The sequence below is a fragment of the Callospermophilus lateralis genome, unplaced genomic scaffold (assembly GCF_048772815.1).
Source record: "Callospermophilus lateralis isolate mCalLat2 unplaced genomic scaffold, mCalLat2.hap1 Scaffold_143, whole genome shotgun sequence".
Taxonomy (NCBI): domain Eukaryota; kingdom Metazoa; phylum Chordata; class Mammalia; order Rodentia; family Sciuridae; genus Callospermophilus; species Callospermophilus lateralis.
In genome coordinates this window covers 486683-509848 of record NW_027512573.1, presented here as the reverse complement: position 1 = coordinate 509848, position 23166 = coordinate 486683, and the positions used below count along the sequence as shown (strand labels likewise).

At 42.6% G+C, this 23166-nt stretch overlaps 1 pseudogene; it reads right to left on the bottom strand.

Moving 5' to 3' along the window:
- The window catches only part of LOC143387893 (E3 ubiquitin-protein ligase RNF213-like), a 100304-nt pseudogene that overhangs the window by 51096 nt on the left and 26042 nt on the right, over positions 1-23166 (bottom strand).

The following is a 23166-nucleotide window of genomic DNA, read 5'->3' as shown; positions in this document are numbered from 1 at the left end:
TTCATTAGTTTTCAAGATAAATAACAGATTGTAAGCTCTTGTGTGGAAAGGACAATTGGAAACACATATCCATCTCCTTTCCTCCCAAATCTGTCTCCAGTGACAGATTAGAAATTGCTTTTTCAAAGATCATAACCAGCAGGAATGAGGAGAGTAGAAAAGGAACCCAATAGCAACATACACTGGGAAGTAGAAAGATGACCACACCAAGTGATACTCCTGGGGCCTGAAAACACAGACCCTGAGGCCACAGTAGACATGAGCTCAGCTAGGCCAAGCACAAGCTCCTGGTAGGCAAGGACACTAGTTTCTAAGGTCACCCTAGACTGGAGGAGGCAGAGAGGGAACAGGAAGTGAGTTCAAAGTATGTTTAAGAAGCAGTTGGTAAGAGTCCATCCCCACCATGGAGGCTGCCCTCTGCCTGGCAAGGGACAGGAAGGACCACCTGCAGGGCTCTCAGGCCTGGAGGCCACTTCTAGACATATACCTGTCTTGGGCAGTTAAAAAGGACAGGGAGTATTCAATTTAAGAACCAAGAGGACCACACAGCCACCAGGGCAGGAGAACTGGAGTCGAGAAGCTCACCCTCCTACACTCCCTCTTGGATCCAGAAACATGGCAGCAGGCAGGGGGCTGCAAAAGTGACCAGCCCACAAGAGAAGCCCTCAAGAACCAAGTCAATTCAAGGGCAGCCACAGAGCCTCAGGGGCCATGGCCCAGAAGCCTTTAGCCTGTCAATCCACTTGTGGTGACTTTCTTTATGGACACAGACAAACAAAAATCTCCAACCAGAATAGAAAAAACTTTAACATGGGGAACATACCAAAAACCCAATAGGGCTGATGTAGCTCAGTGGTAGAATGCTTGCCTAGCGTTCTAGCATGTGTGAGGCATGGGGTTTGATGCTCAGTGCCCAATAAAAAAAAAAGAAAAGACTAGGTTTTTTTCATCCTCAGCATGCAATAAAGAAAAGAAAGGGGGAAAAGCCAACAGAGAGAAGCAAATTGGATGAAGTGGAAAACTGTGCAAGGAAAAGAAAAATCTTTAAAAATACCAATAATCTCCAAAAGATAAGATACTTCAACCATGATCCATGACAACAGCATAGTATATAAATGGATCTTTAAAGAAAAAAGGGAGGGGCTGCAGTTGTGGCTCAGTGGTAGAAAGCTCACCTAGCACGTGAGGCACTTGATTTGAACCTCAGCAATACATAAAGATAAATAAATAAAGGTATTGTGTTCGTTTACAACTAAAAAAAAAAAAATTAGAAAAAAATTCCCAGTGATTAGAAATACTGGGAAAGTAAAATAAGATGCTACCATGACTAGCAGTTTAACTTCTGTGGTTCCTTGTGGTTTCCTATGTGGTGGCATATGCCTGTAATTCCAGCAACTTGAGAGGCTGAGGCAGGAGGATCATGAGTTCAAACCCAGCTTCAACAAAAGCGAGATGCAAAGCAACTCAGTGAGACTCTGTCTCTGAGTAAAATACAAGGAGCAGATAACAGTGACCTCAGGTTTTCTGCCACACAGAAGGAAGTGGAGCAGACAACAGCAACCCCAGCCCACTCTACGGTAGGAGGAGAGCGACCATGCAATGGCCCCATCTACTGAAGCATGCAGTGGCTTTTCCCCTGGCTTCCATTTAGTGACAACAGGCAGGACCAACAAGACCATATTTCAGGTTCCTGCAGGCAAGGAATTGGTGATCACTACAAGATTATAAGTTAGAAACTGTAGTACCTCGAATCCACAATGCTAGAGAGGAAGACACATGGACGACATGAAGAAAGAAGGGAAGAAAGTGCTTGAAACACACCAAGCTGATACAATAATAGATTCTATTGACATTCCATTCCAAATGTACATAATTAAAATGATCTGCAGAGCAAAGAATGAATTAAAAGAGCAAATACAAGCAACAATTGACTGCTCCACCAAAGAGATTGAGAGGAAATACAGGTAACAAAAGGTTACTTCAAGAAAATCATAGAGACTGTGAAAAAAAATTGGAAATCCTTTAAATGAAGGAAACAATAAACCAAATAAAAAATTTAATAGAAAGCACCAGTAGACTAAATCACTTGGAAGACAGAATCTTAGGCAATGAAGACAAAATATATAATCTTGAAAATAAAGTTGACCATATAGTGAAGATGGTGAGAAACTGTAAAGAGAACCTTCAAGAATTATGGGAAAACATGAAAAGACCAAATATAAGAATTACTGGGATAGGGGAAGGCACTGAGATACAAACCAAAGGAATACACAATCTCTTCAATGAAGTAATAACAGGAAATCTCCCAAGCATGAAGAATGAATTGGAAAAATCAAAAACAAGAGGCTTACAGGACAGCAAATATACAAAATTAGAACAGATCCACACCAAGGCACATTATAATGAAAATGCCTAGCATATAGAAAAAGGATAGAATTTTAAAAGCCACAAGATTAAAGTTTCAGATTACATATAGGGGGAAAACAATTCGGATCTCAGTAGATATCTCAGCCGAGACCTTCAAAGCTAGGAGATCTTGGAACAACATATATCAAGCTCTGAAAGAAAATGGATGCCAACCAAGAATCTTCTACCCAGCAAAATTAAGCGTCAGATTTGATGATGGAATAAAAATCTTCCATGATAAAAATTAAAAGAATTTACAATGAGAAAGCCTGCACTATAGAATATTCTTGACAAAATGTTCCATGAGGAAGAAATGAAAAATAACAATAAAAATCAGTAAAAGGAGGAACTACACTAAAGGAAAATTCAATCAAAGGAGAAACCAAGTCAACTTAAAAACCAAAAATAAACCAAAATGACTGGGAAAACAAACCATATCTCAATAATAATCCTGAATATGAATGGTCTAAACTCATCAATCAAAAGACATAGATTTACAGATTGGATTAAATAAAATCCAACAACATGCTGCTTTCAAGAGACTCATCTCATAGGAAAAGACATTCACAGGTGAAAGGTGAAAGGATGGGGAAAAAACATATCACTCACATAGGCCATGTAAACAAGCAGGGGTTTCCATTCTAATAACGGATAAAGTGGACATCAAACCAAAGGTTTGATGAAGAGGTGAAGAAGGACATTTGACACAGCTTAAGGGAACCATATATCAACAAAACATAACAATCATAAATGTCTGTGCCCCAAACAATGGAAGTTCTATGTATATCAAAGAAACCCTTCTCAATTTCAAGAAGAAACTGATCACAACACAATCATACTGGGTGACTTTAGCACACCTGTCTCACCTCTGGTTAGATATTCCAAACAAAAACTAAACAAAGAAACTACAGAAATCAATAATACAATTAAATGATTTATATATAACAGTCATATATAGAGTATTTCATCAATCATCGAGTAAATATATCTTCTTCTCAGAAGCACACGGATCCATCTCTAAAATAGACCATATATTAGGCCACAAAGCAACTCTCAGCAAATGTAAAAAAAAAATAGAGATACTACTCTGTATTCTATCATATCATAAGGAAATGAAAGCAGGAATCAATAATAAAATAAAAAATAAAAGCTACTCCAACACTTGAAGACTAAATTATATGATATTAGAAGAGAAATGGGTAGCAGAAGACATCAAAGATCAGTTAAAAAAATTCTTAGAGGTAAATGAGAATATCAACACATCATATCATAATCTCTGGGACACTATGAAGGCAGTGCTAAGAGGAAAGTTGATTACAGTAAGCTCATTCATTAAAAGAATAAAAAGTCAATAGATAAACGACCTAACATTACATCTCAAAGCCCTTGAAAAAGAAGAACAAATCAACACGTAGTAGAAGACATGAAATAATTAAAATCAGAGCTGAAAACAATGAAATTAAAACAAAAGAGAGAATTCAAAAAGTCGACAAAATGAAATGTTGGTTCTTCTAAAATATAAATGAAATTAATAAACCCTTATCCAGGTTAACAAAGAGAAAGAGAAAGAAAATTCAATTTACTAAAATTCATGATGAAAAAGGAAATATCATGATGGACATTATTGAAATACAGAAGATTATTAGAAACTATTTTGAAATTTATACTCCAATAAAATAGAAGATCTTGATGACACCAAAAAATTTCTAGAAATATATGATCTATTCTATCTGAATCAGGAGGGCATACACAATTTAAATAGATCAATTTCAAGCAAGGAAATAGAAAACACCATCAAAAGCCTACCAATCAAGAAAAGTCCAGGACCAGATGAATTTTCAGTTGAGTTCTACAAGACCTTCTAAGAAGAACTCATACTAGTGCTCCTCAAATTATTCCATGAAACAGAAAGGGAGGAAACCCTTCCAAACTCATTCTATGAGGCTAACAGCACCCTAATACCAAAACCAGACAAAGACACATCAAGGAAAGAAAACTTCGGACCAATATCCCTGATGAACAGATACAAAAATTCTCAATAAAATCCTGGCCAATCTCATACAAAAAACATATTAAAAAGATAGTACACCATGATCAAATGGGGTTCACCCAGGGACGCAAGGTTGGTTAAACATATGGAATCAGTAAATGTAATACAACACATAAATAAACTTAAAGACAAGAATCAGATGATCATCTCAATAGATGCAGAAAAAGCATTTGACAAAATACAGCACACTTTCATGTTCAAAACACTAGAAAAACTGGGAATATTAGGATCATACCTCAACATTGTAAAAGCTATCTATGTTAAGCCCAAGGCCAGCATCATTCTAAATGAAAATAAATAAATAAATAAAAGCATTCCCTCTAAAAACTGGAACAGGACAGGATGCCCTCTTTTACCACTTCTATTCAACATAGTCCTTGAAATTCTAGCCAGAACAATCAGAGAAACAGAAGAAATTAAAGGGATATACACAAGAAAAGAAAAACACAAACTATCATTATTTGCTGGCAACATGATTCTATATATAGAAGATCCAAAAAATTCCACCAGAAAACTTCTAGAACTAATAAATTAATTCAGCAAAGTAGCAGGATATAAAATCAATACCCATAAATCAAATGCATTTCTATACATAAGTGATTAATCCACTTAAAGAGAAATTACAAAAACTACCTCATTCAAAATAGCCTCAAAAAATACAAAATACTTGGGAATCAACCTAACAAAAGAGGTGAAAAACCTGAAAACTAGAGAACACTAGAGAAGGAAATTGGAGAAGACCTTAGAAGATGGATAGATCTCCCATGCTCTTGGATAGGCAGAGTTAATATTGTCAAAAGGGCATACTACTCAAATTGTTACACAGTTTTAATGCAATTCCTATTAAAATCCCAATGACATTCTTCATAGAAGTAGAAAAAGCAATCATGAAATTCACTTGAAAAAATAAGAGACCCAGAATAGCCAAAGCAATCCTTAGCAAGAAAAGTGAAGCAGGGGGCATCACAATACCAGACCTTAAACTATACTGCAGAAAAATAATAACAAAAACAGGTTAGTATTGGCACCAAAATAGACATGTAGACCAATGGTACAGAATAGAAGATACAGAGACCAACCCATGTAAATACAGGTTTCTCATACTAAACAAAGGTACCAAAAACATACACTGCAGAAAGGATAGCCTCTACAACAAATGGTGCTGGGAAAGCTGGAAATCCTCTGTAGCAAAATGAAATTAAACTTCTATTTCTTACCATGCATAAAACTCAACTCAAAGTGTATCAAGGACCTAGGAATTATACCAGAGACACTGTACCTAACAGACGAAAAAGTAGGCCCAAATCATCATGTCAGATTAGGCCCTGACTTCCTTAAATGTGGATGTGTAACCGATGTGATTCTGCAATCTTTGTAATGTTTTGAATAACCAATAAAAAAAAAATTCAAGAAAAAAAAAGACTCTTAAGGCATGAGAAATAAAATCAAGAATCAATAAATGGAATGGATTCAAACTCAAAAACTTTTTCTCAGCAAAAGAAACAATCAGTGAGGTATGGGAGCAGAATTTTACCACACAGACATCAGATAGAACACTAATTTCCAAGATATAGAAATAATTCAAAAACCTCAATACCAAAAAAAAAAAAGAAAGAAAGAAAGAAAGAAAACCTAAACAACCCAGTCAATTAATGGGATAAGGAACTGAACAGACACTTCTCAGAAGAAGATATACAATCGATCAATAAATATATAAAAAAAACTGTTCAACATCTTTAATAATTAGAAGAATACAAATCAAAACTACTCTAAGATTTCATCTTACCCCAATCAAAATGACAGTTATCAAGAATACAAGCAATAATAAGTGTTGGCGAGGATGTGGGGAAAAAGGTACACTCATACATTGCTGGTGGGACTGCAAATTGGTGTATCCACTTTGGAAAGCAGTAAGGAGATTCCTCTGAAAATTTGGAATGGAATCACCTTTTGACCCAGCTATTCTATTCTTCAGTCCACACCCAAAGGATTTAGAATCAGCATAGCATAGTGACATAGCCACACAAATGTTTATAGCAGCTGAATTCACAATAGCTAAACTGTGGAACCAACCTAGAGTCCCACCAAAAGATGAATGAATAAAGAAACTGTGGTATACATACACACACATACACACACACAATGGAATATTACTCAGCATTAAAACAGAATAAAATTGTAGCATTTGTAGGTAAATGGATGGAGTTGGAGAATATAATGCTAAGCAAAGTAAGCCAATCCCAAAAAACTAAAGGTGGAATGTTTTCTCCCTTTAGTGGATACTGATCAATGATGCATGGGAAGAATGAAGGATCTTTGGATTGGGCAAAGGGGAGGTTGGGGAGGGGTTATGAGGGTAGAAAAAATGGTAGAATGAGATGGGCATCATTACCCTACGTACATGTATGATTGCACAAATGATGTGTCTCTACACAATGTACAACCAGAGAATTGAAATGTTGTACTCCAGTTGTGTATGATAAATTGAAATGTATTCTGCTATCATATATAACTAAGTAGAATAAAAAATGAATATAATAATAAAAAAGAAATTACTCAGCCCACCAATAAAAGATTCAATCCATGCTTATACAATTGCATCAAAGTGAATTCTACTTTCATGTGTAACTAAAAAGAACCAACAAAATGCAATCTCAAAAAAAATCAGCATACTACAGTGATTCAACCACATTGATGCTTATAGTAGGTCAATTCACAATAGATAAGCAATGGAGCCAACCTCAGTGTCCTTGGACAAATGAATAAAGAAAATGTGGGGGGCTGGGATTGTGGCTCAGTGGTAGAGCACTCCCCTAGCACGGGCGGGACCGGGTTCGATTCTCAGCACCATATAAAAAAATAAAATAAAGGCATTGTGTTGTGTCCATCTACCAAAAAAAAATTCTCTCTCTCTCTCTCTCTCTCTCTCTCTCTCTCTCTCTCTCTCTCTCTCTCAAAAATGTGGTAAATGTACACAATGGAGTGTTACAATTACTCAGTCATAAAGAAAATTGGTTTTATGGTATTTTTTAGGTTAATGGGTGGGAATGGAGACTATCATAAGTTAAATAAGCCACAGTCCAAAAGTTAAAGGTTGAATATTATGTCTGATATGTGGACACCAATCCAAAATCAGGGGGGGGGGGCATTAAAAATAATAAAAGTAAGATCAGAAGAGTAGACAAAGATGAATGAATGTAAGGGAGGAGGGAAGGGATAGGAAAAGTCAGTGGAATGAATGCGACCTAAATTTCCTATATACCTGTGTGTATAGACCATGAATATACCACAGTGAATCTCACCATCATGTATATCCACAAGATACTAATTTTATAAAACTCTTAAGTAAATAGCAAAATGATCAGTAGAGGGAAGGGAACAGGGAATGGGAGGAAATTAAGGTAAAGAAAAATACTGGGGATGAATTAGAACAAATTATATTCCATGCTTTTAAAATTATGCCAGTATATTCTATTTCTATGTATAACTAAAAAGAACCACTAAAAAGAAATGTTTTATTTCTTTTATTTTTTTATATCTTTATTTCTAAATAAATAAAATACAAAATAGGGCTGGGGATGTGGCTCAGTGTTTAAGTGCACTTGAGTTCAGAGTTCAGAGGGGTTTTTGGTACCAATACCTGGTACCCCCCCCAAAAAAAAAAGAAAGAAAGAAATAAAAAAAGAAAAAGAAAAAAGGGAGTGTCTTCAAATTAAATATATGTGAGAGCTGAAATGAAGAGTTCAAGGCCAAGGCTGCACAAGAAGGTTGAGGAGAAGGCTCAGGAAGCGAAGCCCAAACAGGAGAGATGTTATGAGAATCAGGCAACTGTTACAGGAGGCCCAGCAGCTGCTGATGTGAACCCAGCAAGAAGGAAACCACAGAAAACCAATTCATGAGAACTCCCTAGAGTTCTAAGACTAGATCTCCAGCTGACAAAGATCTGCCAGTGTCCAGTCCTGGAGATGGAAAAGAGATCAACAGTCAAGCACAGTTTTATGACATCTTCAGGACACCAGGGCCAGAGATCTCTCCAGAGCATCCCGAGAAGGACAATAAGCCTCACACAGAGGATCGGTAGTAAGGCTGCATCAGATGGCCCAATGCAGCACTCAAGCAGCACTCTGAAGAAAACTCTGTCCCCAGCCAAATGATCAACCTACAGCAGGGGCACAGTTCTGTATCTGGCCTCCTGTGCCCCCATCCCAGCAAGCAGCAGATGCCACCCTCTGTCAAACAGGAGTCAAGCGCAGGCCATGGATGCAGGACTTGTCCTACCAGCCCGGAGGCACAAGGCAACCCTGCGAGGCAAGGGGAGATTGAGGGCCACTCCCCACCAGGGAAAATAAGCCCTTAGTCTGGGAGACTTTTCAGAGACATCCACTCATACAGCTGATATAGTTCGGGGTTGAATTCAAACTAAACACAATGAAAAAGGGGGAAAAGTTAATGACAAGACAATAAATGCAATTCCACCAGCTACAGAAACCTTGTGCCAAAACCGTGGTCCAAGGCACGCTCTGCTTGTGAATCCTGTGTTCACACCATGGCGAAGGCCTAACCCTGAAGAATGCGCCAGTAACTCAGGACACCACTGGGAGTGACAGAGCAGCAAGAAGCCTCATGTGCAGGGCACAGACTGGAGAAAGATCTATGCCTCTCCTCCATGCGAAGCCAGTGACACTAGGAAATTGCAGATGTCTATGGGCGTGGAGGTACACAAACAAGAATGTACAAGCTGAAGCTGCTTCCTGGGCAAATGCATTGAAAACTTGGCTAAGAACATGTTTTAAAAGCTTTTCCCTGCCAAATAAGGCCCCACTATTTGTGGCCTGCTTCTGTCCCCATTATAGCTCTCGAGGGTGCCCAGCGTGACTGCAGGAGCAGTACCTTGGACGAGGAGCTTCACCATCCCACACAGCCTCAGAAGGCTGTCCACCTGTTCTCTTCTCTCTCTTCAGAAACATGACTTCGCCCATCCTCCAGTCTAGTGTCTCTTCCATGTCACATTTTTTCTCTTGCAATGAAAAATTTTTTCTCTCTGGAAAATAATGACAAAGTCAGCCAAAGGAAACAAACTTCATGGCACCCCTTTCTCTTCCTAGGAGTTGCTGGGAACCATCAGCCAAGTAGGTATGACAATCTCCTTGCCAGCTTACTCCCATGCTGTCTAGTGGAAGGACTTCTGAAAGGTGACCTTGCTCAAGGACCAGGGCGGTTTAGCATAATAGGAGATTAGGGTGTTCCCCCTTTAGAATAGGGCAGTTTAGCATAGTAGGAGATTAGGGTGTTCCCCCTTTTGAATAGGGCGTATCCTGCTGCTGAGTTCCTCTTGAGTTCTTAGGGTCAGACAGTATATTTTGGGAGACAGAAGCCCATGCGGAGTGGATTTGGGCAGAGTAGTGGATTTGGGCAGAGTGTGGATTAGGGCAGAGTGTGGATTTGGGCAGAGAACGTGGATTTCCCCAGAACGTGTTTGTAGACGGCGGTGTGAGTTCGGGAATAAAGAATTGCTGTTTGAATCTACAAGCGGTGTGGTGACTCGTGATTTGTGCCCAGACAGAGACTGTGGCAAGGAGTGCCCCCACAGTCACCACCAGAAGGACAGAGAGGCCTCCACTCAGTGGCATGGATAAGGACAACCAGCACACATGTGAACACGGGCTTCTTACAAGCCTGGCCTCAGCTCACCTAACTGCCACAGGTCCAGAAACTGACTTTTGTCCTTCAGGATCAGCTCCAACCGTCTGACCAATATGGACCCATTCAGGACATCACCAGCAACCTCTGCAAAGACAGAGCTGGTGGCAGCCATCAACCTCTTGGCGTCCTCTGTGATGTTGGCTAAGAGCTTCTCATCTGTCCCTGAGAAGATAAGGAATACAGTGAGCTTGTTGAATTCAAACTAAACACAGTGAAAAAGGGGGAAAATTTAATGACAAGACAAGAAATGCAATTCCACCAGCTACAGAAACCTTTTGCCAGAACCGTGGAATAGTTATGGTCCACGGCTGGTGTGAGGTTCTAAAAACCTCACACCAGCCCCATGCCCACGTGGCTCCGGCAACAGTGAGTTTTGTTTCCAGATGTGCTGATGCCTCATTCATCTGTGCATGTACCTGTGAGGTTCAGGTCTTACCCTAATGCATCTCCTGACTGGGAGGAGGAGACCCTCCCAATGGCCAAAGTCAGCCAGGAGAACCACAGTGCTCAAGGTTGAAGGCCTGAGGCCATGCTACAGTGAACATATTTCTTGGTCTACACATGATGTCCTTTGAAATTCACCTGTCTTGGGAATCCCTGCAGTAGTACAAAAGTAAACTGCAACAGCCCCAAGCTCACACATAAGAGGCCACTCCATGGGTGCAGTGAAGCATCTGCATAACACCCAGGAAGGAGACAGATCCACTGAAGCTGAAGCTTCATGCTCTGCCTATGCCTGTCTGAGGATCAAAACCTGGAACATGAGCTTTTGGAGCAACTTAGAGGGCAACAATTTAAAATGTTCTTAGTTTAACTGCCAGACTATTTATCTTACAGTAATATGAGACCCATAGAGTAGTATGAGAAGAGCAAGTTTATCTTTACCATTAAAAACAAAGATAGCAGAAGGTTGGGATGCAGCTTGATGGTGGGGTGCTAGGCTAGCAGGCATGAGGCCCTGGTTCAGTCCCCAGCTTCACACATACAGACTTTCATTCATAATTACAAAAACATGGACACAATCGAGATGAACTTCAGTGGGAGAATGGACCAACCCAGGCACATCCAGACAAGAAAGCTTTGCTCAGTTATAAAAGTAACAGAACCATGAAGTCAGGAAAAGACAAGGAGGAGCCTTAGATGCATACTGCTGAGTATGTGGAGTGTAACATGATATAGTCTTCCCCAGCAGACTGCTGTGGCCCGTGCACACAGCAGCCACCTTCAGGACCACATGCTACTCCTATTTGTCTCCTGGCATGGAAGGACAACTGGTTTGGCTCAGACAATCATCTGCCCTGGGTTTTTATTGCCACACCCAGAGTTTTTCCACTACAATATCTGAATCTAGCAATTTTATGCATAAACCTGCACCATCATTTCCAGGGCAATCAATGCACAACACTTGGGAAAGCAATGGCTGAAGAGTCACTTCATGTTTTGTTAGTTATCAATATTGGTCTCAACCTGTGACAGATGGGCTTCACAGGGAGGCAAGCTGGACTTGAATTTGAGTTCCAAACACTTGTTATCTCTGAAATAGTAAGTCTCCAAAACCCTGGGTAAGCAACATGCCCTGGGCACTTCCATTCCCTCAACTGCAAATCAAGGGCCTTGGGGACTTTCAAGGGGCTGCTTCAAGGACAGTGTGTCCCCCCAGGAGCAGGTATTCAGCAGGCATTCAGAAGAAAATGGCTCTGGTGCTAGATGCTCTTTATGCCTATCAACTGCCTGGGCACCTCTGCCCATCCTGCCTTTACCAAACCTCAGCACATGCAGGCTGAGGATCAGGTCAAGTACCTTGCCCTGTTCTATTGCCCAAGGAAGGACAGCAACTCCAGCCAGCCCTACACGCACCATACAACTTGAAGAACTGCTTCACATCTGGCCCCGTAAGCAGGTATTCAAGAATCTCATCCAGCCCTTCTCTGTTGTTCCTGGGCCAGGACTTGGTGATCACAGCAGACACGAGGCTGCCAAATTTATGCAAATCATGACAAGAGACTCCCTCTAGGACACTGATCCGAGACTAAAAGAAAATGAATTAAAAAGAGAGAATTCAGAAGATTTTACTAATTTATTTTTTAATGACATAAGTTAGCGCCCAAAAGCATTTCAGAAATCTACTGAAGCTAGTTTTATAGTGCCTCCAAAAAAAAAAAAAACACAGAAGAGAGGCTTGGGATATCCCCCTGATAAAGGGGGAGTTTAGCTTATCGGAGACCCTAGGTTTCATCCTCATACTGCAAAAAGAAAAAGAACAGAAAATATAAAATTCTTAATGTTTCCTAGAGCATATCCATTCCCCTGTGGCCTGGTTCCATATGTGAGGTGCCAGAGATTTGAAGATGCACACATACGAATGAACATACCCCAACAACCCCAAGTCACATGCCCTCCCAGCTCACTGCCAGCTTCTGTATTTCTCTTAGACTTGCCTGCAAAGAAAAATACCAAAAGCAAGATGAGGAAAACTTTACTACGTTGTATGTTTTATATCCTGAGCTGCCCTCAAATACCACAGACACTCCAATTCTCCTTCTGATGCTTCACCAAGAAACAAAACACTTTTTTTCTTTGGGTTCACATTTTTACACAAAAAAGTTTCAGTAATCAGTACAAAACACAGGGTGAACTAACAACAGATATTTTTTGACATTTAAAAGGATAAAAGAAAATATTAACTAGCAATAAATAAAAAGTTATAGACCATGGGGAAGTGAGATTTATCCCAGGAATAAAACCATGTTTTAGCATCAAAAATCAGTTAATAAGCCTGGTGTGGTGACACAGGCCTGTAATCCCAGCAGCTGGCTAGGCTGAGGCAGGAGGATCAAAAGTTGGAGGCTAGATTCAGCAACTTAGTGAGGCTCTGTCTCAAAATGAAAAACAAAAAGTGCTGGCAATGTGGCTCAGAGATAAAGCACCCCTGGGTCCAATCTCTAGTGTCACATATACAGACTCAAAAACATGAATACATCACACCAATAGAAAAAAAGTGACACAATCATTTTAATAGATGCAGAACACATATCAGACAAAACTCCAAGAACAAGACCAGGATGGCCAATTTCACTCCTTACTCAGTCCCAGAGTTGCTATTCGAAGCAATGAGGCATGAAAAAGGAAAAAAAAATGTATTGGGATTGGAAAGGAAGTACTATCCTCACAGGTAGATAACATGTTCATCTACATTGAAACCTCACAGAAACTATTCTCCCATGTATGTCCCGCTAGAGCCAAGAAACGAGCCTGCAAAGCTGCAGGTCACCGAGATGAGGTGCAGCCCTGTTTTCCAAGTGCTAGGTGATGAACAATCTGAAAACAAAATTGAGAAAATAATTTAAAAAGAAATTTTTTAGTTGTAGATGAACACAATATCTTTATTTATTTTTTTATGTGGTGCTGAGGATCAAACCCAGTGTCTCATATGTGCTAGGCAGGCACTCTACCACTGCACCACAACCTCAGCCCTGAGAATATAATTGGTCACAATAGCAAAGGAATAAAGTACTTAGGAATAAATTTCACAAAAGAAGTGCAGACCTCACTATTTGCAAACCGCAAACCATTGTTGAAAGAAATTAAAGACCAGTATAAATGGGGAGACATTCTAGGTTCAGATACCATGAGATGTGACATTTTTAAGAGGTCAACACTCTCCAAACTGACCTACAGATTCAAAGTCATCCCTGTCAGAATCCCAGCTGCTTTCCTTGCAGAAACTGACAAACTGATTCCAAAATTCATATGGAATCCCAAGGGATCCAGAAGAGCAAACAATGTCAAAGAGGATAATGAATCAGGAAAATACATGCTTCTTAATTTTACAACCTACTTAAACGAAATGGCAGTGGAGACATGGACAGATGTGAGGTGAACCCTCACAGCTGCGGTCAACAGACTTTTTGATAAGAGTGCTAAGATCACTCAAGGAGTGAAGTACAGTGCCTTCCTCAAATGGTCTGAAATAGCTGGATCTCCACATGTAAGAGAATGTACCTGGACCCTTACCTCAAACCAAATAGAAAAAGAAATTAATGTTAAGAACTAACACTCTAGAGCTTTCAGAGGGGGTTGCTCCATGACAGAGCACATGTTTAGTATATGGTGCTAGGTTTAACACTGGTGCCAAAAGCAAAACAAAACAAAAACCTTTTAGAGGAAGACACAGGTAAATCTTGATGACCTAGAATTTAGCACTAGATTCTTTGATGTCAAAAGTACTAGCAACAAAAGAAAAAAGAATATAGACACATTGAATTTCACCAAAAGTTAAAACCGTCTCAGGAGTGGTGGAGCACAACTGTAATCCCAGCTACTCAGGAAGCTGAGGCAGGAAGGTTGCGAGTTTGAGGTCAACCTGGGCAACTTTGTAAGACTGTGTCTCAAAATAAGAAACAAAAAGGGCTAGAGATGTAGCTCAGTGATAGATCACCCCTGGTTTCAATCTCTACTATCACAAAGAGAAAGAGAGAAAAAAAATTAAAAATCCGTGTGCTTCTAAAACAACCACCAAGAGTGAAAACAATCCAGAGAATGGGAGAAAATACTGGCAGATCACATATCTGACAGGAGATTTGCACCTGATTATCCAGAGAACTCTTTAAGCCACAATAAAGGAAAGACTACAGCCCAATGAACAAAATGGGCTAAAAATCTGAACAGACATTTTTCCAAAGACATCGTAAAAAGAAATAGCCAATAAACATATGAGAAGGTACCCGAGGTCATAGATATCAGAGTCATTAGAGAAACCACTCCAGACCACCAGACTGTACTTCCCAGGTCTGAGAGCAAAGGCTGTGGGTGTGGAGAAGTCAGGACCCTCCAAAGCTGGCAACTGACATGGAAATGGTCCTGCCAGTGTGGGAATGGGCCAGACAGTCCTTCGAATCACACAGGTACTAAGTGATCCAGCCACTTCACCATAAGCATAGACAGCATGAATAGCATGTCCACAAGAACCCGTGCATGGTGGTTCACAGCAGCAGATTTATAACAGCCATCAGTCAGGGGGAGCTTGGATATCCATCAGGGGACAAACGGAACATAAAAGCACACTGCGTCCATATGATGAGCAACATGTAGCCATGAAAAAGGACAAAGTACTGACAGGTGCTCCAGCATGGAGGACCTTAAACACACACTCAAAGAAGCCAGGTGCTTAAGGCCACAGCCTATGTGATTTCATTCCTGAGAAGTCTGTGGAGGACAAAGGGGGATTAGGTGGTGCTGGGGAGGGGTCTGAGTCAGCATGGTGGAGGGTGGACATGGCAACTGAAGAGCTGTGCTTTCTTTCTGAGCTGATGAGAATGTTGCCAGGTAGACTGTGCTGGTAGTGCCCACACCTGCAAACACATCCCACCACCTAAGTGTGGCTTCCAAGGGTGAGCGACAGGACATGTGACTATCATGTTACTAAATCACTGAGCAAAGAGCAAATGAAAGCCTTAGAAACTATTATTCATGTAAAAAGATGAGAATCTGTTTCCTTGGAAGAAGGGACTTCTAATTCTTGGGACTCCACTGGCCAACAATGAAGGTGAGGCCTGTGCAGGGCATGAGGTGTCCTGTAGGAAACAGAGCAGGGTTCTGGGGCCATCGGGGAGCCACAGTTGTATTGTGTGGGGACTACTCCTGTCATGAGGTAGGGCAGAACCTATATCCACTTTGCAGAAAAAAGCTAAGTGAACTGATAGAATCTTTTCCCCCTTTTTCTGCATTTTTGGGAATAGAATCTAGGGCCTTGCCCATGCTGGGCAAGCACTCTACACCAACAAAGATGGAGTCTATTTATCTTCATAAGCTTCCTTCCATAGATGCTTTATCAACCTTTTGGGTCCTTTCCTGTATACCTATTGGGCAGGAGTTAACAAACCATAATAAACCAGCAGCAACAATCACAATGGGCAGTTGGAGGCATAGCCCACCAGATAACCTGCACCAAGGCATGTGAGCATGGCTGTGGTTTTGCACAGCAAGCATGGCTGCCTCTGCAGCAGGAAGCCAAGTTTCATCTCAAGGAGTGGGTAGACAGCACTGGATCACATGAGGCCCAAGCCAGGGAGGGGACACCTAGGACCCAATCCTGATCAGCACAGGCCTTGGAACTGGCAAGCACTTAGGGCCTGGAGCTGGCCATGTCAACAAGCAGCTATGAACCCAAGCATGTTTCTCAAGAAGAGATTGGTCACCTGGCAGGCAGAGCTCACAGCTTCAATGACACACTTCTCAAAGCTCCTGGCCACACTGTCCTGGAGGCCAGCGGCATCCCAGTGAGGGCTACAGAAGGCAGTACTATCCTCACAGGCCTCTCTCCTGGAAACAGATGTGGGTGGGGTGTGAGTGGTTTTTCTGACTCCCCTCCTCCCTGCCCTACACTAAGCATGTCCTCCCTGCCTGTCACCAGAGGAGCAAAGATGAAACCACGTTAGTCTCTTCCCATGCTGCAAAAAAGCAGCCAGAACAGCAGCTTGCAAAAACATGCAAATTTTGAAAAATGAGCCATTTTTCCTTGCTTTTGTCTTGCTAAAAATATCCATTTGATCAGGTCCTTATAAAACAGTCATGTAGAAACCAATTTTCCTGGGTTTCATTCAAAATGAAGGGCATTTTTGTATGTGTGTGTGTTTTCTCCATGTCATTGTGTTTAATAAGGCTGCTGCCACCTGCAGGTCCCTTGGAGCATCTGCACATGAAGTACTTTATGACACATATCTAGGGGCCCGGTGACAGCACAATCCCATTCCCTGGCTCTTCTCAAGAACGTCACACTAGAACTCTGAAATGTTTCTGTAGTCAAACTGCAGAGGCCTGATCCAAAAGAAAAATGCAAAGCTGGGGTGGATCCCAGGTTTGCACACACTGCATTGCTCGTAGCCCAAGGTCCTGCCAATGGTCTGGGCTCATCACTACTCTGAGGGTGTCCCCCATGTCTGGTACCTGCTTGAGCCTCCCTTCCATGTCCCCCAGCAGCAACTCCTTCCAGCCATGCTCTGCAGGAAAGTTTATTCCCACCAGCCGCCGCCAGACCTGCAAAACCCATGTATTAAGCGACAGCCACAGGGACAAGTAAACATCACAGGGATATCCTACAGAAAGACAGCAATAGCCAGGCGTGGGGGGCACCTGTGGTCCCAGCTGCTCAGGAGTATTTTGAGTTCAAAGCCAGCCTCAGTAACTTAGAGAAACCCTCAGGACAGGCAACATTAGGAGGACAGGAGCCTTGGAGCAGCTGCCCTACCCATGTGCCTCTATATGTCTACTGACATCTGGATCCAGGGTCCACCTTGGGACACATAATGCATTTACTGATCATGTCTCTTTTCTAGAGAAGTTCTCTGGCATTATCTTTTCCTGATGTTGACAATTTTGAAAAGTTCAGGCCATTCTGTAGACTGTCTCTTGAGTCAATTGACTAACAGTTTTCCCATGATTACAATAGGCTTGGTTGGAACACTACTAAGTCAAACCACATAAAAATGCACTTGGTATAGGTCAGATGTGGCCAAATGTCTGCACTTGCTACAGCTGCCCAATCAAACACCTAGCCTGAACAAGCAGCCCATGAGACCTGTTGGTGCTATCGGGGCTGTCAGAGAGGTTGGCCCTTGATTAAGGTTTGTCTTCCAGAATTCTTCACTGTGAAAGTCGTCTTTCCTCCTCCATAAAGGCGTCTGCAGTGGGGCACTGAAAATCCTGTTTCCTCTTGGAGCCCCCACTGATCTCAGGATTCCTAGGTGATACCTGCCTGCATCAGCTACTGTACCTTGGTTACAAAGTGATAGTCTTCTATTGTAATTATTTATTCCACATTTCTTAGTTCTTTTTTTCTGTATGTTTATCAATGAATTTTAATCTATTCCTATCATTTTGCCTTTTAGTAATCAAATTGTACCAGATTTGGCTAATGTAAGCATCTTCAACAGTTTTCTTAAAAAGTATAGAATAACTTCAGACTTCCAAAACACTGCAAAGATAGCCCAGATAATTTCTTTGCTTTTTTGGCCCCATTTCTGCAATCATGAACATAACCACCATTCAGTCATCAAAAGTAAAAACCTAGCAACAGCAGACCACCATGGCAACCACAGACTTCACATCAAGTCCTCTTGCTAACCGAGATGTCTGGATCACCACATGTGTTTCACTCTATCCCTGTGATGGGCCTGCAGCCTCAGCACTTCCTGACATTCTAGCACAAGGAGCTCTTGGCCCACCTGTGCATCTCCTGCTGACTCATGGAAGTGACTCTTCTTCCAGGAATAGCATTGTGTGGTGAGAAATGGCAGTTAGAAGATATGATTGGGCCATGTGAGGTGGAACATGCCTGAAATCTCAGCTACTCAGGAAGCTGATGTAGAAGGGTCACAAGTTCCAGGCCATCCTGGGCAACTTAATGAGACTCTGCCTCAAATTAAAAAATAAAAAGGGCAGGGGATATAGCTCTGTGGTAAAGTTCTCGTGGGTCAGTCCCCAGTGCAAATTTAAAAAAAAAGAAAACCCATGATGTAATGTGGGTGTGCTCGGGTCCCAGGGCATCATTATTTCTGTAGGTGCTCATGGTCCCAGGGTGCCTTTGCCATAGGACATTTGATGGACAGAGCTGGCAACTATCTAAATCATGAGTTCCTATTGCTATTTCTAGCTCCTTCCATACCACAGAGCTCTTTCCCGCCTTACTCTGTATTTCCCTTCTCCTGGTGAGAAAGAGCCTTGACTTCCAACAATACCAACAGCATGTTCATCTCCCCAGACCTTGGTAAATTTACTTGTAAAACAGCAATAACAGCAGCAACCACCTCAGAGTAGATGTTTAATTAATTTCATTTATTTTTATCATTACTACTGCACTGAGAAACATTCTTTCTTGTTAGTGGCTCCATAGCTACCCTTCACTCATGCCTAGGGATTATACCACTTAGAATCCTGGAATAATATTTAATAATCCAATTGTGTTTTCCTGGAATTTCAGTCTGTTGGTATCAAACTTCACAAAGTAGTTGGGGGAGGATTTTTTTTTGTCCTTGATTGAAATGAACAACTCTCTGGCCCTGTGACCATTCTAATCTATACAGTTGGGGTACCCCTGCCTCACATCACAATGAGTCCTGCTCCCAACTCTGTGTGAAGACCATGAGCAGGTTCCACAGTCTCCCTGGAAGACTGTATCTGAAGGGGAACAACCTTCCACTTCCAGGACAGGGAATAAGGCAGCCAGGCTGAAGAGCAGGCCTGGGACGGGCAGGACCTCCTGCCTCCACCTCCTTCCACTGCAGCCCTCTAAGAACTCAGGCTCCCAGATACCACTGGGTCTTAGTCATCCTTACCATCGCTGGAGTGCCTATTGTGGAGTCCTTCCCATGTCCCAGGCTTTGGGGGTAGAGTTTATCCTGTCAAATGGCTTCACTCAGTTGCCAGATAAAGGCACTTCCTATCATATTGGCCTTCTTTCTCCAGTGCTACACTGCTGGCTTGCAGCCTCAGACCTGAAGCAGAGCCTGATGGTCCTCCTAGCAACCCCTGCCTCAGCATGACTGCACCCCATCCTACCGACTTCCTGCCAGGCAAAGGGCAATGTCCTGTACTCAGAGAAGGGGCCAGGGCCAGAGGCAAGGTGCATGATGAGCCCAGGCCTTCAGGCCGTGGTACTTTTGGTCCAATAATTGGTGATGGGCCACAGCTCTGTGATTCCCCACCCTGGTGCCTGTGGAGACTCTGTAGCCTCAGGCAAAGCTTACCTGGATTTCCTCAGGGTATTTGAACAGGACAGTTGAACCCTTCCAGAACATGTTCTTTGCTAACACTGTGCGTAGCCAGGATCTTGTGATGGCCAGGACACCCTGGAGGACATCTGTCAGCAAGCCTTTCCTGGCTGTGGCTCCCAGGTCCTCTACCATGTCCTGTGGGCACATAAAAGAAGGTTTACCAGTTCTGTTCTGCTCCTCCCCACACCCAAGCCACCTCCTAGCTCTGTCCTTGTTGGAAGCCCAACTGACACAAGCACTGTCATTTCTCCAAAACCCTGGGCTTGGAGAAGGCATGGGTGTTATAGGTCCCTGAGCAGACTCCACCTCAACAAGAGCCTCCAGCAGTGGGAGAACACACAAGAGCCCTGTGCTTTCTCCAGATCAGGTGAGAAGAATGAACCCATGAGCAGAGAGCTTCCAGAGAACCCTGGGCCAGTGGACCATGCAAACTCCTGGCACCCACTCCTCAGGGATGTGAAGTAGACCCTCTCTGGCCTGAGGCCAGCCAGTCCTCTTCCCTTGGCAACTCTGTGGGGACAGCCACTTTCTCTCCTCCTCTCCTCTACCACCACACCAACAGAACCACCCCCTTTCGGGGCTCAAGGCCTCTGGTGACCTGTCACTCCCTCAGCCCCTCTTTGCACTCCAGAGGTATCTGCCAGGGAGCACATGCAACTCCAGCATCAGGCCCCTCTTTAGAGAGGCCTCTCCTGAGCCGCTGAGGGCTGCACAGCTTGTGCTCTTACAGAGCCCACAAAACCTGGGTCTGCCACCTCCTGCCCCACTCAAGGCTCACAGAACCACCCTGGGGCCTCCATCTGGGCAAAGTGATGAGGTGACCAAGCAGATGCCATTCCTGCAGGAAGGAACCAACCAGAGTAGAAGAGATGACCCATTCAGACAGCAGGAAGAGCATGGTCCTCAGCCACAGTAAGTGCCAAGGTGGAGAAACACAAGGAGCTGGGGAGGCATACCAACAACAGGGCTCCAGGCAGAGTAACCAGAGCACAGGGCACAGGTGAGAGCAGGGCAGGAGAGCACTGAGGGGTCTCAAGGGAAACTGAAACAGGGGCCCTTGCACAATGTCCTTGAACAGCACAGCACCTTCCAGGACAATCTGGATGCCTCAGCGGGGCATGCACTTCCCTGGTACTAGGCCTCCAGCATTCCACCAACTCCAAAAGTGGCCCCAGTCCCATACTGACCCATCCTAGTGTCATCCAGGGCTGTACAGAGGTGGTCAATAAATGAACTGCAGAAACAACCCTGAGGCTGAACAAGCAGCAGGGCCCTGAACTGTGCTCTGGTCCTCATGGCAGCCGCCCAGATGATCACCCAACAAGAGGCTCCCACTTCCCCCAGTATGTTTCTGTTTTGGTCAATTTTAATACTGCAATTTTTTTTTTTTTTGCAGCACAGGTAGAGCATTTGTGACCACAGATCTGGGACCCCAAACAACAAATGAGGACATTTCCTTCTGCAGAAAAGTAAATCCTAAATAACTGACAAACTTCCAAAGCATCATCTATTGGGAACTGGCACTAACCTGGGATGGATAAAATAGTACCACCTGGGAGAAAGCAGACACCTTATCAGTAATCATTCTTAGTGCCTGTAATCCCAGTGGCTCAGAAGGCCAAGGCAGGAGGATCCCAAGTTCAAAGCTAGCCTCAGAAACTTAGTAAGGCTCTAAGCAACTCAGTAAGACCTTGTCTCTAAATAAAATACAAAAAACAAACAAACAAAAAAAAAAAGCTGGGAATGTGGCCAGTGGTTAAGCACCCCAGGGTTCAACCCTGGCAAAAAAAAAAAAATAGAGTGTGTCTGTGGTATTTTAAAGAATAAAGGCTGAAAGGAATAAAGTGAAAATATATACTTAACCATCTCCATTCCTGATGTCACAGTTCTGAAGTGGAAAATGTTTAAAAAGAGAGTAGCCCTGAGATGCCACTCTGCATCACCCACAGCAGAAGCTCAGGACCCACAGTGGAGAAGCTGCATAGCAACACAGAGCTCCCAATACAGCAGCAGAAAAGCTGCCCGGAGACACAGGTGAGAGAACTGAGTGTGAAGGCCAAGGGCAGAGCATCTCCAGTGGCAGAAATCAAAGTCAGGTTCCCTCTGGGGCATGAGGGGGAGGATGACTTCAGGCTGCGAGGCACAGGGGCCTGAGCAGGGAAGCAGGACATGGGCTCTGCTGCCATGTTGTGTGGCAACATGAAAAGAAGGGTTCTTGCAGGGAAGATGAGGCATAGATATATGCTTTTTTAACAGGCCCTAGTTTTCTGTGAACAATAGAATCAACAACAAAGAATGGGTCATCTTTTTCGTGAGGCTAAGAGCTAAGTGTGTAGTCTGCACAAAACAGAACCCAGCATCTAGGAGGTGCCAAATAAATAAATACCTGACAGCTGACTTCACCACTCTGTCTCTTCCAGGATTCCCAAAATACCCCAAGTTCCCTTCCAAATCAGGCATCATGGAATCTCAGACCTCTCCTGGGCATGACATTTGGTACATAAATCCCACTCACCACTGGAGGTCTAAGTCCAATGATTCTGCAAATGACCTCAGCAGACAAGGCAGGGATCTCGTAAAACCTCAGGTGTTTGGTGATCCTGCAGACAGCTTCATGGAGCTTCAGGCACATAGTCAAGTAGGACTCTAATGAGGTCTTCTCAAGAATCCTACCCCCACCAGGATCCAGAGAGATCATTGAAGTCATTGGGAAATGAGAAAACAATACCAATTATCAATCAATTACCAGTTCCTTCTCCTTTTTAAGATGTACAAGTATACCTGTACTCACAGCTCCTCAGGAGGCTGAGGCAGGAGAACAGCCCAATTCAAAGTTAGCCTCAGCAAATTAGCAAGACCTGATCTCAAAATAAGAAACAAAAAGGGCTGGAGTGTGGCTCAGTGGTAGAAAGCCTCTGGGTTCAATCCCCAGTACTGCAAATAAATTTATTACTTAAAATAAAATAAATGACCACAAGTAAGGAATTTACTTGATCTCTTCTAGGCTATCATTACAATAAGCCCTAAAGCTGTGACTGAGATAAAAAAGGAACACAGTCATTTTGACTTAGCTCAGCAGTTGGAACTCTATCAAAACCAAGTTAAAATATTTTTCAAATACATTCCCTTATTCAAAAAAATAGCAAAGGATGAATCTTTCTAATAATTTAAATATAACTTAAGAAAAAAAATCAGAGAGATACAGGAGGGAGGGAGGGAGTGTACTAGAAGATGAGT